We start from the raw sequence: 17610 nt of genomic DNA, 5'->3' as shown, positions 1-17610 counted from the left end.
TGCACAAGTCTGTAACTATCCAGAGAGTAACATCAAAGTGGCAAGTTACAGACCTGTGTGGCGCCTAGCATGCAGGCGCCACACTATACAGTGCAACGCCCACTGGCCAGGCGTTGCACTGTATAGTGCGGCGCCTGCATGCTAGGCGTTGCACAAGTCTGTAACTATCCAGAGAGCAACAGAAAAGTGGCAAGTTACAGACCTGTGTGGCGCCTAGCGTGCAGGCGCCACACTACACAGTGCAACGCCCAAGTGCTAGGCGTTGCACTGTATAGTGTGGCGCCTGCATGCTAGACGCCACACAGGTCTGTAACTATCCAGAGCGCAATAGAAAGAGTAACAAGTTACAAACCTGTGTGGCGCCTAGCATGCAGGCGCCACACTATACAGTGCAATGCCCAGGTGCTAGGCGCTGCACTGTACAGTGTGGCGCCTGCTTGCTAGGCGCCACGCAGGTCTGTAACTTGCCCCCTGCCTTCTTTTGCTCTCTGTTGCCCTGCCTTCTTTTGCTCAAACTAGGTGATTTTAAGTCATAGATAGTTGCATCACAGAATAAACAATAATTTCAACATTACTATGAGCTAAGGCATTTCGTAGAGTGACCATCACGACAAGTTCAACATTACTAACAGCTTCAAGTTCAACATTACCTAGAGTGACCATCACGACAAGTTCAACATAGAGTGACCATCACGACAAGTTCAACATTACCACCAACATAGAGTTCAACATAGAGCTACCATTACAAATAGAGGACGATGACTAGTTCCTTGAGCGCTTGTTGGCTCCTCCCCCCTCTTGAATCCAATCTTCTTCACCTTCCTAGGAAGAGGAACCCGCGCCGGCTCCGGCTCCGGCTCTAGTTCCTTCACGTCATCCACATCGTCATCCAAATAGTCATCCAAAGCCGCCATCCGCGAGGTGTCGACCGTCCTTCTGTCTTTATGGGTGAAGTCTTCAGGTGTGTATTTATTGATTCCCCTCCTAGGCTTTAACTCGTATGCAGACCGGACATTGTACGTCCCCAAGGTCATATCATCATCAACCTATGCATCAACAAAAGATATGGAAAAACCGTGTGTGAGGATATAGTTAGCAATGCATCAACAATTGGATATATGCTCATGCCATACCTTTTGGGTGATCACACCCACATCCTCATCCTCCAAAGGATCACCATGGCCCTAGCCCGAAGTAGGATCTGATGGTGCCGCCGACCTAGACCGTTCTGGTGATACATACTCGGGGTCACGACAACCGAAAAGGTTTGATAGACGCCTTAACTTTTGGCCCTGGCGCTGCAACATGTACAAGTGAATGAGACATCGAACGTAGCAATGAACATGTTAAGTGCTAGTTTGAAGGAGATGTGAACCTTAAGGAATGCTCGAAGTGCACCTTCCCCATCGCTTTTGCCAGCCGGGGTTGTTTCCAGAATAGTCTCGGTCTCATCGGCTGCTTTCTTGATCTGGGCACGCTATGAACAGAAACGGTATTAACGTGTTAGGCAAGCGAAGATGAGAATACTGCGAATGGAAAAGCAAAAAAGGGCAAATACCACAAAGTTCATCATTGGAGCTGAAGGGATCACTGAGTTGCCTTTCCTGACTAATGCGTTGTACTGGTGTTTGGCTAGCTCATCAAAAATGGTGGGATCCTCCAAGATCTCATCAGCATACACCGGCTTGCATACCTCCACACGGGTACTTGCAAGAAACCATGTGAGATAGTTGTTGAACGCGATCGGGCAGTGCTCACGAAGTTGCGCTCGTTTTCCAGCCCTAGCTTGCTCCACACTAAGCGCGAACTGTACGACATACTTCCAGTGATGCGAGGCCCAATCCTAGATCTTCCGTTGCTTTTTCCTATCCAACCTGCAAGTTACAAACAGAATATTACCACCATTGAAACCGCCGAGAAACCGCAAAGTGCTCAAGGTTAATTATATCTTACCCGTGTAGCACCTTGTTCGTGTCTTCCCACTGCGGCGGAAATGACTGGAACAAGTCAAACTGGCGGAACACCCGATGTGGCAGGTGAAGCTCAACCGCCCAGTTGCATATGAGTGGGCACCGCATATGCCAGAGATCCCTATCCCTAGTGCACATCGGATTCAGCCTGAACTCTATAGGGTTACCACAACTCTCTCCTTTTCCATACGGCTCCCATTCCACTTGCAAAATGGGATAGAATGCAAAATTGATATCGAGTTACGATAGAAGCATGATAATCGCTTATGCAATGTCGATTCACCTGCTCAGGCGTGATCGCGTCTAGCTCGCTCTTGTACAACTTGTACATGACCGATGGATCATCCGTCTTCTCATTAACACATCCCACTTATGAGCCCAAGTGGGGAGCCATAGTGGGTCATTTTTGTCGTCCCAATCCTCGTACTTCACGGTCTTCGGTCGTCCAACCGGCAAACGCTCCCAGCTCCATATGGAAAGTGCGAGCATACAACCACCAATACCTCCAGATGGCCCACAACAGGCTTCGTCCAGCTGCACATACAAGAGAACATAGTTGAATTAACAGCAAGATCGCATTGATAATGTAGCAATGAAGTGAAAAAGAAACAACTTCATACTTGTCGATACAAATAAGCCAGTGTCGCCGAACCCCAACTCCATTTGCTATCGAAGACGGTCAACGCCTTCAGCCACATCCACGGAGCATTCTTGCATGTGCCATCAGCAAACATAGTCTTGGATATCACGTACCACATGTAGATACGAGCATATGTCTTCACCGTGTCCTCATTAGCATCCTCAGGGCAAGTACCAAAGTTCGCTGTAATCCACGTGAAAGGAGCACCGGCTGCGACTCTTTCCTTCTTCTTGTCTTCTCTTTCTGGTTGTGGAGGCTCCGGAGGAACCATATCAATAAGGGCATGCATCTGCTCGCGCCACCCATCAGAATCGGTGCTCATACATAGAGGAACCCTCGATAGGAAGACCGGTGATCATAGCCATATCCTGGAGCGTCACGGTCATCTTCCCGGTCCGAAGATGGAAAGTGTGTGTCTCCGGCCTCCAATGATCAATAAGCGCGGTGAGTGCTGCAGCATTGTTGGGTGGCGTCGACCGGCTGACCAACTGAATGAAAGGGAGAAGTCATGTCTCCCTTACATATGGTGTGTACCGCTCATCATAGGGCATCCACCCAAGGGTGGCCCCATGAGACCGAAGCTTCAAAGGTGCAAGCTCCTACAAACAAACAAACAAATCATTAAATATGGGGCATTTGTGTTTGAAATAAACATGAAATTCATAACACCGGCAACTTTCATTATTACCCGCTGCTCCACCGACATAGCATACGACCGGTGTTGTTTGTCCCAGTGATCATCGAGAAGCCAAACCATCCTAACAATTTGAAAAAAAACTTTCTCTTGTCAACACAATTATCTTTTGAATACAAATAAACTAAAGTACGCCTACTAGATGCAAAATTCAAAGCATATGTATTCAAAGCATTCTTGTCAAACAAATATAAGTTCAACACAAAAAATCTAAACTAGGCCTACCTCATACAAATATATTTTCCATAGAAATAACATGTCAACCTATGTATCCAACCATATTTTTTCGAAAAAAATAAACTAAACTAGGGTTCCCGAAATCAAACAAACAAGAGTTCTAATACATGCAAGATTATAATACATGCAAGATTCTAATCTAATCAAATCAAACAAAGGTTTCCCAAATCTTCGAAATACTATATTTTCTATGGATAGAAAGAAGGGGATCAGAGGAGAGTACCTTCTAGGATGGATTGGTGATGAAATCCATGGACCAAATCGTCGGATTTGAAGGATTTGGGAGAGGGGATTGAGAGGTGGAGTGGATAAGGCCGCCGCCGCGACTTCTTTTGTTTCTGTAACTGCTGCAATGGGGTGGGTGGGGGAGGAGAGGGCCGCCGCGGCTGGACATAACTCACATGCAGCGCCCGACGGCTAGGCGCTGCACATTGTGTGGTGCCTAGCACCGAGGCGTTGCACAGTTGGATGCGGGGCCCAGGGCTGCCACGGTGGACTGGCGTGCAACGCCCGCTAGCTAGGAGCTGCACCATAGGGTGTGGCGCCGGCGTCGTGGGCGCTACACAAAAGGGTCAGGGGGTGTGAAATAGTTTCACACCCAGTTTATTCTGTGAATTGATTTCGTTCAGAGGTCAAAATTGTCAAATTTGCCGATTTCCCCATATAGTTAAGATCACAGTTTTTCTTTTTGTTTTTGAGGGAATGGTTAAGATCACAGTTGGGAATGGTCAGCGCGTGCTTTTTTGGCGTGATAGGTCCCAATGGTTTTTCTGCTGGAGACATGAGCCTCGGAAGCAGATGTTGACGTGCTATGTATGTGTGCCTCCTTGAAGAAAATACGGGCAATACATGCAGCTCATGCCTCAGCTATGAATGCCACCACGCGATCCATGAGCCGCTTGGCCTTGTCGCACTCGAGCTTCCCAAGGAAGAACACGTGGCCACGCCGCCCTCTCGGGCCACCGCTTGCAGCCACAGCGTCGTAGTACGCGCGGTTCCGCGCTGCGAGCCTGGCGCCGTCGACGCTAGCGGGTTCATCCTTGGGTCGTCGGTGCTGCCCACCGCCGACCCCCGGCACGCGTAGGACCAGAGGAGCCTTGTGACCTTGGCTGCGGGCATCGGACGTTGTTTAGGTTTGGGTCCGTTCGTTGGGCCGATGTTTTCGTTCACCCCAACGCAAATGTGACACGCGCGGATCATTTGGGTCGCAAACGGACATTCGCTTTTCGTCCGTTTGGGGTGGCAATGAGGTCGTGTCTGCCTGGATTTGTGGATGCGTCGGTGAACGCACGGCTTGTTGAAAATATGCCCTAGAGGCAATAATAAAATGGTTATTATTATATTTCCTTGTTCATGATAATTGTCTATTGTTCATGCTATAATTGTATTAACCGGAAACCGTAATACATGTGTGAATACATGGACCACAACATGTCCCTAGTGAGCCTCTAGTTGACTAGCTCGTTGATCAATAGATGGTTATGGTTTTCTGACCATGGACATTGGATGTCATTGATAACGAGATCACATCATTAGGAGAATGATGTGATGGACAAGACCCAATCCTAAGCATAGCACAAGATCGTGTAGTTCGTTTGCTAGAGCTTTTCTAATGTCAAGTATCTTTCCTTAGACCATGAGATTGTGCAACTCCCGGATGCCGTAGGAATGCTTTGGGTGTATCAAACGTCACAACGTAACTGGGTGACCATAAAGGTGCACTACAGGTATCTCTGAAAGTGTCTGTTGGGTTGGCACGAATCGAGACTGGGATTTGTCACTCCGTATGACGGAGAGGTATCTCTGGGCCCACTCGGTAATGCATCGTTGTAATGTGCTCAATGTGACTAAGGAGTTAGCCACGGGATCATGCGTTACGGAACGAGTAAAGAGACTTGCCGGTAACGAGATTGGGGGATACCGATGATCGAATCTCGGGCAAGTAACATACCGATGGACAAAGGGAATTGTATACGGGATTGATTGAATCCCCGACATTGTGCTTCATTTGATGAGATCATCATAGAACATGTGGGAGCCAATATGGGTATCCAGATCCCGCTATTGGTTATTGGCCAGAGAGATGTCTCGGTCATGTCTGCATGGTTCCCGAACCCGTAGGGTCTACACACTTAAGGTTCGGTGACACTAGAGTTGTAATGGGAAATTGTATGTGGTTACCAAAAGTTGTTCGGAGTCCCGGATAAGATGTCGGACGTCACGAGGAGTTCCAGAATGGTCCGGAGGTGAAGATTTATATATGGGAAGTCTAGTTTTAGTCGCCGGAAGGTTTCGGGGTTATCGGTATTGTACCCGGACCACCGAAAAGTGTCCAGGGCCACCGGGTGGGGCCACCTACCCCGGGGGGGGGGGGCAAGTGGGCTGAGTATGGGTGGGAACCACCCCTCTAGTGGGCTGGTGCGTTCCCCAAGGGCCCAAGGCGCCTAGGGTTGGAAACCCTAAGGGGTGGAGGCGCCTCCCACCTGCTTGGGGGCTAAGCGTTCCCCCCTTGGCCGACGCACCCCTCTAGATGTATCTAGGGGGCCGCCCCCCTCTCCCCTTCACCCTATAAATAGAGGGGGGTGGGAGGGCAGCCGCACCTCAGGCCCTGGCATAGCCCTCCCCCTCCTACACCTCCTCCTCCTCCTCCGTTGAGCTTGGCGAAGCTCTGCCGGAGAACCACGAGCTCCACCACCATGCCGTCGTGCTGTCGGAGTTCTCCCTCAACTTATCCTTTCCCCTTGCTGGATCAAGAAGGAGACGTCCCCGGGCTATACTTGTGTTGAACGCGGAGGCACCGTTCGTTTGGCGCTTGGATCGGATCTTCTACGATTTGAATCGCCGCGAGTACGACTCCATCAACCGTGTTCTTGTAACGCTTCCGCTTAGCGATCTTCAAGGGTATAAAGATGCACTCCCTCTCTCTCGTTGCTAGAATCTTCTAGATTGATCTTGGTGACACATAGGATTTTTTTTGAATTATTACTGTGTTCCCTAACAGTGATATCGGAGCCAGGTTTATGCATAGATTCTATGCACGAGTAGAACACAAGTAGTTGTGGGTGATGATTTGGTCAATTTGCTTTCCATTACTAGTCTTATCTTGATTCGGCGGCATTGTGGGATGAAGCGGCCTGGACCGACCTTACACGTACGCTTATATGAGACAGGTTCCACCAACTGACATGCACTTGTTGCATAAGGTGGCTAGCGGGTGTCTGTCTCTTCCACTTTAGTCGGATAGAATTCGATGAAGAGGGTCCTTATGAAGGGTAAATAGCAATTGGCATATCACCGTTGTGGCTTTTGCGTAGGTAGGAAACGTTCTGGCTAGAAGCCCGTAGCAGCCACATAAAACATGCAACAACAATTAGAGGACGTCTAACTTGTTTTTGCAGGGTATGCTATGTGATGTGATATGGCCAAAAGGATGTGATGAACTATATATGTGATGTATGAGATTGATCATGTTGTTGTAATAGGAATCACGACTTGCATGTCGATGAGTATGACAACCGACAAGAGCCATATGAGTTGTCTTAATTTATTGTATGACTTGCGAGTCAATATAAGCGCCATGTAATTACTTTACTTTATTCCTAACCATTAGCCATAGTAGTAGAAGTAATAGTTGGCGAGACAACTTGTAAGTGCATCTAGTGCCACTCCTAGTTGGTTTTGGAGTATTGACGACAAACCTAGTTGAGGGACTAATGTGTTTGTGAGAATTGTAGGATAACACAGGTAGTAGTCCCTCATTGATTCGATTTACCTACCGGAGATGACCCCTAAAAATGTGTGAAGACATTGAAGACAATGGTGGTCTGTGAAGCTATTCACGTTGAAGACTATGACATGAGAAGACATCGCGTGAAGACTATGGAGCGCAAAGACTTAGTTGTTTCGTTGTTTTCGTTTCTTCTTTATTGAGTCATAGGAACCACCGCACTGTTAAGTGGGGTCCAAGTGAACAAAGTCAGAGTGACTGATGTGATGCTCAACCAAATCCTATGTCTTCAAGCGAAGACAATGAGAGCACATCTTATCCAGAGTCGGATAAGTCAGCTTTACTTGTAGCCCAAGTCAAGCTGATGCGTGTGTTTGAAATCTAACTGTTGGGACACGTGTCAGTTCCTTAGTGACCCAGGGTCATTTCGGACAAATCAGGTCAGGTTGCCCAGCGGCTATAAATAGCCCACCCCCTACACCATAAATTGGTGGCTGCTCAAAGTTAGTGCACGGCTTTTGTTGTTTGAGAGAAACCCACCTCCGAAGCTTTTGAGAGAGAATCCTTGCAAGGACAAAGCCCAAATCACCCAGAGCCCAAAGAGTGTTTGGCATCACTAAAGTCTTTCTGTCCGCGTGATCTGAAGACTTGTTACACTTGAGGGCTGTGAATGCTCCAGCCGGTTAGGCGTCGCGTTCTAAGCATCCGAGAGTCAGTGTGGATTGCCGGTGAACGAAGTCTGTGAAGGTTTGGAAGTCTACCTTGAAGACTTACCAGAGTGATTGTTCGGGGACTAGGTGTCCTTAGCTCAAGGGGAATAAGGTGAAGACGCGGTCTTCTGAGTTGAATCTCAGCCTCCCTAACCAGACGTACAGTTGTCACAACAACTGGAACTGGTCAAACAAATCTCTGTCCTGCCCAAGCTAATGGTTCTATCTCTCACTTATCTTTACTTACAGTTTGTCTTCGTGAAGTCATTGCCTGCTTGCATTATCTGTTTGACTTTACTGTGTGACTACTTGATCTGATTGGCTTCATACTATCTTCCATCCTGATCCTTACTACCTAGCTGCTGATAGTCTTCATGCTTTCACTTCATTGAATACTTGACTATGGCTTGCCTAGTGTAGTCTACCTTCTGCTGCATACGAATAGTGTCATTTCTATTGTTTGTCTTCGAAACTCCCATGTTTTGAAGACTTTCATAAAAATTGCCTGATTCACACCCCTCTAGTCGATAACTAGCTCTTTCAATTGGTATCAGAGCAAGATACTCCCTTGTTTTATGTGATTCGGTTTAACCACCTAGAGTTTTAGCTTTGTCAACTGCAGGGATAATCAAAGTCTCCGCTACGTGCCCCATCTTCGATGGCACTGAATATCCCTACTGGAAGAATAAGATGCGCATGCATCTTGAAGCCATTGATGTCGATCTGTGGTATGTCATCAAGAACGGCATTCGCAAGACTGGTGAAGGTGTCACCCCTGCTGATGCCAAGAATTTCGTTCAACTTGACTCTACGGCCAAGAACATCATCTGTGGTCATTTTGACCACAGGACAGTTTGGCCGTGTGAGTGCTCTGGAAACATCGAAGCTAGTCTGGGACTGGCTCTCCAAGGTCAATGAAGGCGTCTCAACTCAGTGATATCAAAGGATCAGTGTTCTCCGCAACATCTTCAACCGCTTCAAGAGACATGACAATGAGAACGTCCAGCTCACGTTTGATCGCCTCACTGATATCACAAATGAGCTCCAAGCCCTCGGCGCCACTGAGATCACGAAGCATGAAATAGTCAAGACACTACTGAGATCACTTGACAGTTCATTTGACACCTTAGCCCTGATGATTCAAGAACGCCCTGACTTCAAGACTCTCGATCCGTCTGACATACTTGAGAGGCTCAACACACATGAGTTTCAGCTATCTGAGAAACGAGATATCTATGGCCCTAACTATGGCTGAACTCGCGCTTTGAAGGCAAAGGCTGTTTCCTCATCTGAAGAAGAATCTAACTGCAGTTCTGGTGATCCTGAAGACATTGGAAAGGAGCTTGCTATGCTTGTGAAGAAGTTCTAGAAATTCACCAAGAAGAAAGGCTTCAGAAAGTCTTCACGATCTAGCTCAAGAAATGACGAAGCTTCCACCCATGACCACAAGAAGAGAACCTGCCACAAGTGTAAGAAACCTGGTCACTACATCTCTGAGTGTCCCCAGTGGGACAATGAGAAGAAGAAGAAGAAGAGCAAAGAATATGATTCTGATGACAAGAAGAAGAAGAAACCCTCAAAGTCTTATTCCAAGTCTTCATCACACAAGAAGAGCTCATCTGGCAAGGCTCGTGCTTTTGTTGGCAAGGATATGGATTCAGAGGAGGAGTCTGCTTCTGAGGAGGCGGAGGTGGAGTCTGAGGAGGAGTCTGACTCTGGTGTTGCGGGTCTGGCTCTAGCTACAGCCTATGTTGCCAAGTACATCTTCAACACTGAAGACAATGGCTCCGTCACCAACGCTGATGATAATGACAAGGACGACTCAGCTCCCACCTACTGCTTCATGGCACGTGGTGCCAAGGTAAATTCACGCGATGCCTACTTTCAAACATCAAGTGAAGATGACTCTGGTGGTGAATCCAAACCTAGTTACAAAACACTTGCTAAAATTCAACTGAACAACATAAAGCTATGGAACATATTCAAAAACTGTTAGACAAAAACGATGACCTGTTGGACGCGGAAATGACCCGATCTCAGTCCTTAATTGAAGATATCAAAAATCTTCATGTTAAGTACCATGAATCGCTCTCAACTTCTCATGAAAAGCTTTCCTATGATTATCTTCAAAGGAAGCAGGAACTTGAGAAACTGAAATCGGCTCATGAAGATCTCCAAAAAGATAACGAGTCACTTCGCGCTCAACAGATCAGTCCCGCTCAGGAAGAATTTGAACCACCATGTCTAAAATGCATTGAGCGTGATAACGTTGCCTCTGTTGCTGAATGTTCTACTGCTCTCCTGTTGCAATATCTTCAACTGCTAATGTGGTAACTAATGCCTCTGCTGAGGATACCACTACTATTGCTGATGAGAATGCTAGGTTGAAGACACTTCTTGAGACAGGGATGCACAAAAGTTTCAAAGGGCATCAGACATTATGTGATGTCCTCAAAAGCAGATTCTGAACCGAACCCCTAGGAAAGAGGGTGTTGGGTTCGAGAGGAAAATTAATGTTGATGGGTCTTACTGGAAGCCTAAGCAGTACCCCAAAACCACATGGATTGCTGCAAAGGAACCTTCAGTAGATCCATCCACCTTATCTGGTTTCACTTGTGCTAACCCTATTATCATTGATGAATCCTTTGATGCAAACTATAAATTGTTTAAGAATCAGAATGGCAAAGTGTTTGCCAGGTATATTGGTACTAAATGCAGGAACGGGCCACCCATGAAGAAGATATGGATACCCAAAAGTTGTCTTGAGAATCTTCCAGTGAATGTCATCATGACACCACCTGTGAAGAAGACAAACCACATACCAAAGGCTTCATATGGTCCAAAAGCTTCATACAGACCGAGGACTCATCTGAGTCACCCTAACGTCAATGTTTTGCAGGGAAATCATACTCAGACCCATGAATATGAGCGTGTTTCATCAAACCGCTATGTTCATAGAACAAAGAACTTTTCTGCTTATTCCTATGAGTATTATTCACCTCCTGCAAGGCTATTTACTAGGCTCCAAAGCCGAAGTTCTCAAATGCTGCACTTAGACTCATTGCTTCTAAGCCACCCCTAAAAATGTGGGTGGTTAAGAAAACTTAACTCTCTTTTGCAGGGAAAGGTCTCCAGCCAGAAATCAAAGGCGTCCAATGCTAAAGTTGGGGACCTTAAAAATCTTGTGGGGCGCAAGATAAAATGCCCAAATGGTCTTACTATGTATTTCATTCAGGGATTCCTTGACACTCATCCTATCTATCCTAACCAAGATCTGAATTTCCATGTTCCACTTGTTTGTCAAATGTTTTTGCTTCACAACTCGCTTGGTGAAGCCTATCCCCCAAACTACACTGTAGGCTATGACACCTCGTACTTCAGAATGGATTATGGACAGTGGATGCACTAACCACATGACTGGTGATCGAAGTCTTCTGATGGATTCAACGCTACGTCCATCAGACAAGAGTCACATCACATTTGCTGACACTGGTAAAAGCAAGGTATTGGATCTAGGCAGAGCTGCAATTTCAAGGGATCAGCACATGGATAAAGTGATGCTTGTTGAATCCCTTGGTTTCAACTTAATGTGTGTCTCAATGCTTTGTGATTTAAACATGATTGTGCTATTTGGAAAATATCGTTGCCTTGTTCTAATGGAATCTGACAAGTCTCTAGTCTTTGAAGGATATCAGAAAGATGATCTGTATATGGTAGATTTCTCAGCAGGACCACAGATGGCCGTATGCCTTCTAGCAAAAGCTTTAGAGTGCTGGCTTTGGCATCGAAGGCTAGGGCATGCTGGCATGAGGAACTTGCACATGCTCGTGAAGAAGAAGCATGTCGTGGGCATCGAAGGCGTCAAGTTCAAGAAGGATCATCTGTTTGGTGCCTGCAAAGTTGGAAAGATGACAAGAGCCAAGCATCCCTCGAAGACAATCATGACTACATCTCAACCCTTCGAGCTGCCACACATGGACTTATTTGGCCCTACTCACTACTCTACTCTCACTGCCACTGCTTGCCTCTATGGCTTCGTCATTGTTGATGATTATTTAAGATATACTTGGGTGCATATAATCCTCTACAAGACTGAAGTGCAAGATGTCTTCAAAAGCTTTGCCAATCGTGCCATGACGAACTATGGCGTCAAGATCAAGCATATCAGAAGTGACAACGGCACCGAGTTCAAGAACACCGGCCTCGACCTTTATCTGGATACTTTGGGCATTACTCATGAGTTCTCTGCTCCTTACACACCTCAGCAGAATGGCATCGTGGAGTGCAAGAACAGAACCCTTATTGAGATGGCTCGAACGATGCTTGATGAGTACAAGACTCCACGAAAGTTCTGGCCTGAAGCCATTGATGCTGCATGCCATGTCATCAATCGTGTTTATCTTCACAAGCTTATGAAGAAAACATCCTATGAACTTCTAACTAGTAAGAAGCCAAATGTCAGTTACTTCAGAGTATTTGGTGCTAGGTGCTGGATCAAGGATCCACATCACACTTCAAAATTTGCACCGAAAGCACATGAAGGTTTTATGCTTGGTTACGGAAAGGATTCGCACTCCTACAGAGTCTTCAACCTCTTTTACTAGAAAGTGGTTGAAACTATGGATGTGCGGTTCGATGAGACTAACGGCTCGCAAAGAGAGCACCTGCCAAATGTGCTAGATGAAGTACCTCCTAGTGAATCTATCAAGCTCATGGGTACTGGAGAGATCATACCGTCCGAACCGCAGGCTGATGATGAACTCATAATTGCACCAAGTCAACCAAAAGACGATGCTCAGCCTGAAGTCAATGCTGAAGCTGAATACAGTGATCTGCAAGCAGAAAATCTTCATCCAGTACATCCCTGTGTTGCTAATGAAGTACAGATTGAGAAGATAATTGACAACATCAATGCACCTGGTCCACTCACTCGTTTAAGAGCTACTCAAAGAGCAACACAACTAACAAATATCTGTGGGCATTTTGCATTCGTCTCAATCTCTGAACCCAAGAAAGTTGCTGAAGCCTTCATGGAACCTGAATGGATTCAAGCCATGCAAGAAGAGCTTCAATAGTTCGAGCTAAACAATGTGTGGGAATTGGTCAAGCGTCCTGATCCTCGTAAGCACAATATCTTTGGCACCAAATGGATATATCGCAACAAACAAGATGAGCATGGTCAAGTTGTCAGAAACAAGGCTCGTCTCATTGCTCAAGGATACACTCAAGTGGAAGGGATTGACTTCGATGAAACATTTGCTCCGATGGCTAGGCTTGAAGCCATTCGCATACTGCTAGCCTATGCAAATCATCACAACATCCTTCTGTATCAAATGGATGTGAAGAGTGCCTTTCTCAATGGAAAGATTGAAGAAGAAGTATATGTTGCACAACCTCCTGGCTTTGAAGATCCAAAACATCCTGATATGGTATACAAGCTCAACAAGGCACTGTATGGCCTCAAACAAGCCCCTCGTGCTTGGTATGACACACTCAAAGACTTCCTGAAGAGCAAAGGCTTCAAACCTGGTTCACTAGATCCTACACTCTTCACGAAGACATATGATGGTGAACTATTTGTGTGCCAAATCTATGTGGATGACATTATCTTCGGCTGCACTAACAAGAAATACAGTGATGAGTTTTTTCATATGATGAAAGAGCAATATCAGATGTCCATGATGGGCGAGCTGAAGTTCTTCCTGGGTCTCCAAATCCGCCAGCAACGCAACGACATCTTCATATCTCAAGAAAAATATCTCAAAGATTGCCTGAAGAAGTTTGGAATGCAAGACTACAAAGGATACACGGTGCCAATGCCAACCAAAAGTCGTCTAAGTCCCGACGCCAATGGTAAAGAGTTCGATCAAAAGGTATACCACTCCATGATTGGTTCTTTACTTTATTTATGTGCATCTAGGCCAGATATAATGCTTAGTGTTTGCATGTGTGCCCGATTCCGAGCGGCACCAAAGGAATCGCATCACTTAGCCGTGAAGCGAATTCTTCGATATTTGGCTTACACCCCAACACTAGGATTATGGTATCCAAAGGGCTCAGAGTTTGATCTAGTTGGATTCTCAGATGCTGATTATGCTGGTGACAAGGTTGATCGCAAGTCCACATCAGGCATGTGTCACTTTCTGGGACAATCACTTGTCTGTTGGTCTTCAAAGAAGCAGAACTGTGTATCTCTCTCCACTGCCGAATCCGAATACATTGCTGCTGGATCTTGCTGTGCTCAGCTTCTCTGGATGAAGCAAACTCTCAAGGACTATGGTATCCACCTGAAGAATGTGCCACTCTAATGCGATAATGAAAGTGCCATCAAGATTGCCAACAACACAGTTCAGCACTCGAAGACAAAGCACATTGAAATTCATCATCACTTTCTCAGAGATCATGTCATGAAGGAAGATATTGATATCATTCACGTCAACACTGAAGAGCAATTGGCTGATATCTTCACAAAGCCCTTGGATGAGAAAAGTTTTTGCAAGTTGCGGTGTGAGCTAAATATCTTGGAATCCTCAAATATCTCGTGATTGGACACACATCCTAACACTTATGCATTTTGATGACTTAGATGTGCAACATACGAAGTAATGTATATCTTCAATCAATGAAGACATACACTCTAAGTGTGAATATATTAATGCGGAATTTGACTTCGGAGCGCCACGATAATTGTGCGTCGTGTCTGGGTCTAATACTTCCTATACGGTGGGTAACGCCACCACCAAACTAGTTTGAAGTGTTTCCCTTGGCGTTATGATTGCAAAGTCTTCGAACTTAATTTGTCTTCATCCTTGACTTAAATTCATATTTATCTTCATCCTGTTGATTTGGTCTTATACAGATTATATACATATTTGTGTTCTGTCCTCTACAGCATTCACTTATAGCTATGACTTCTTGCTGAATCTTTTGATCTAAGTGAATGTGATTGGACCCTAACCTATCTATGCTTCTACCTCAACTATATCAGTCCAAATCATATGCATTCTATTGAAAACTGTTGATTGTCTTCACTGAGACATTGTCAGCTGAAGTCAATCTGACAAACATTTATATCTGCTTTTAATGCTATATCCTTATTGCCTGAAAGCCGAAGAATTCGGAACGACCACCCTGACAATCCAGGCGTGCGTGGGAACATGGAACAACATCCAAGGTGTTGCATGCTTGCCACGTGCCCTTCAGATGTGAACCGCCAAGGGCACCTACATAATTGCGCTGTGCCGTCCCTTTCCTTATAAATACCCATCGCGGTCAAAATACTTCTTCCACCTCGCCACCTCTCACAAACCCTAGCGCCACTGCTAGCTCTCGATGACGCCGGCGACGAAGCGCTTAGCTGCCGCGACCTCATCGACGCCGTCCTCACGCCGACCGCGGACCTCGTCTTCTCCGCCGCTGTCGTAGGTGTCTTCCGCCGCCAAGTTAGGGCACAGAAGATCGAACTGCCCGGCCTCCAACTCTGCTCTATCTAGCAGCTCTTCGTGTGGTAATTAAAACCTACTTTTTACCGTCTTTTTGATCTGATAGATTCATCCTTCTTTACGAAAAGTGGTTTCTATACTTCCAAGTTGAATCTATCCCATTCTGCATCTCATATTATGCCTAGTCTGTTCACTTATGCTTCTCTACAAGTTAGATTCCTCACTTGTACTTATTCTTGGATTCGTACAAATCTGGAACCAACTCACAACAAATAAGTGAATGTCTTCACGTTATGAGGTCAATGTCTTCAAACTAATTTATCTTCAAAATCTTCTGAGAATGCATATGACCTCTTCCCCTTCCCGCGCACCTCTAATGCTGTCACAGGTACATGTCCGTGGGAGAATCCCTTGGTTCTCATAGTTTGCATTCATTTGCAGAATTCTTACATTCACATAAATTCTCCTGAAACCAGTTCCTGTCTGACCAGCCGTTGGAAGCCTTCGCTAATTTTGAAGCCATTTAGTTTAAGCTTCATCGCAACTGAGAAGTCAGCAAGAAAGGGCGGCAGACAGCGCCGTGGAAATACATCCAAAGATTTGCCACCAGATCTGCATGAATTGTACAAGACTGACCCAGAAGAAACCTATGGTGAGTGCAAAAGTCGAATCCAATGGATTCGAAGATATTGGGCAGAAGAATGGTACAAGTATAGATTTGTCACTGCTGAGTATGTTGAGAAGAATGCCATCAAGCCTCCCTGGGGAGATATATTATACAAAAATCTTCAACCCCAGTCCTTGTCTGAAGCTGTTGATCAAGGATTCTATCGATGCATGGTTCGCGGACCACAACCAAAGAATGCTGACCCATCTTCTTTGTTGTGGTGTCGCGAAGACAATCTTTTCAAGCGCAACTTCAAGTTTGCCAAGGACTCTGCTGTGAAGAACAAGAAGGCATTTGGACTTGACTTCAACCCAGGTCCTTCTGCTCCTTGGGAAGATGGCACCCGTGAAGCCAATGAAAACAGAATCGACCCCTTCTACAACCTCGAAGGCCTCATCACACACATTGCCCTCCAAGGTGCAAATGTGGATCACTCTGCTGCTGATGCAGATTCTGATGAAGCGCCAACTCCTCCTAAGCCATAGAAGCAGAAGAAGTCTAAGGCTTCAAAACCTACTGCTGCACCAAAAGCTTCACGAGTGAAGCCATTGGCAACTGCTCCTCCTGCACCAAGTATTGATTCTGAAGATCTATCTTGAGTCTCCAAGAAGAAAGAGAAGCCCCAGAAGGAAAATGTCAAGAGTTCCTGTCAAGCACTGACACCAGCTGCCGTTCTAAGGAACAAGACTGAAGCCATTGATCTGTCAATAGATGATGAGTGTGGTGATGATGCTCTTGAGCAGCTTATTAAGAGGAAGTAAGAGGCGGAGATCTTCAATGATCTGCCCCTCTTCGATGTGAACATTCTGTACAATTTCATTGATGAGTGGTTTGACAACCCGAATCTCAGCTTTGATGATCTTCAGCTCCCAATTGGCATCAACGTCGCCTTTCAAGGTGACATTGCTCCTGAGCTGGTTCTAGCTAAGCGGATAGTTGAACTGAAGAACAAAATTGACTATGAGAAAGATCAGTTCAAGAAGCACATGGCCAAGTTCAGTGTGGCTGATGTTCAAAACTTCAAGCTAATGTTGCATGGCCTCAAGGAGGCATTTCACAAGAAACGTGAAGAAGCCAAAGGTTCACGTGAGAGAATGAAAAACCTCGCTGCCAAGTGTGTTCAAGCTTATAATGAAGCTGAGAAGCACAAGGCACTTGGGCGTCCTGGCATTGACCCCAAGTTGGCTGCCAAGAAGAAGAAGCCTGATGTGGCCCAAACTGAAGCATCAAGGCGGCACTACTAGGAAAAGGCATGCTAGTGGTGCACCGAATTTGCCTTCTAATGGCACACTACTGGTGCGCCACTGACATCACGCCATTAGAATTAAATTCTAATGGCGCACTACTGGTGCGCCATTAGTATCTGGTGTTCTAATGGCGCACCGCGTAGTGCGCCATTAGTATAGCCTGCAGTGCGCCATTAGAATGCCTCCCAGGGGCCATATGTACAAATGTGCTTTGGCATTCTAATGGCGCACCAGCAGCTAATGCGCCATTAGTGTGATGATCACAGTGCGCCATTA

Source organism: Triticum aestivum, chromosome 5B, assembly GCF_018294505.1.
Source record: "Triticum aestivum cultivar Chinese Spring chromosome 5B, IWGSC CS RefSeq v2.1, whole genome shotgun sequence".
Lineage (NCBI taxonomy): Eukaryota > Viridiplantae > Streptophyta > Magnoliopsida > Poales > Poaceae > Triticum > Triticum aestivum.
This window is presented reverse-complemented; position numbering follows the sequence as displayed.